The sequence below is a fragment of the Cyphomyrmex costatus genome, unplaced genomic scaffold, assembly GCF_001594065.2.
Source record: "Cyphomyrmex costatus isolate MS0001 unplaced genomic scaffold, Ccosl1.0 scaffold460, whole genome shotgun sequence".
In the NCBI taxonomy this organism is placed as follows: Eukaryota; Metazoa; Arthropoda; class Insecta; order Hymenoptera; family Formicidae; genus Cyphomyrmex; species Cyphomyrmex costatus.
In genome coordinates, this window is record NW_017278857.1 from 751626 (window position 1) to 752044 (window position 419).

The following is a 419-nucleotide window of genomic DNA, read 5'->3' on the forward strand; positions in this document are numbered from 1 at the left end:
TAGTTTGCAGGTGAATTTGCTTGTAATCGGTAAAAAACTTTCAGAAATAGATTTTACATAGGGTACTGAAAAAAACTTATCATTAGAGTTATCATTGTGTAAAAAGTTATTATTATGTATATAAGATTTTATTCTGTTAGTGATAGTATAAAAGATAAAAGGAAGAGGATAACTATTGTTGAGAAGTATATTAATGGCTTCAATTAAGTTTTTTTGGTGAAATTGTGGATGAGACAAACGAATTATTTTATCTATCATGTTAGTGATTATGCCTTTTTTGTGACAGATGGGATGGTTGGAATGATAGTTTAAAAATCTGCCACAGAATGTGGTTTTGTGCAAAATATCAAATATGATTTTCTGATTTTCCACAATAATTCTTGTATCAAGAAAATTTATGGTATTATCTGTGCCAACTT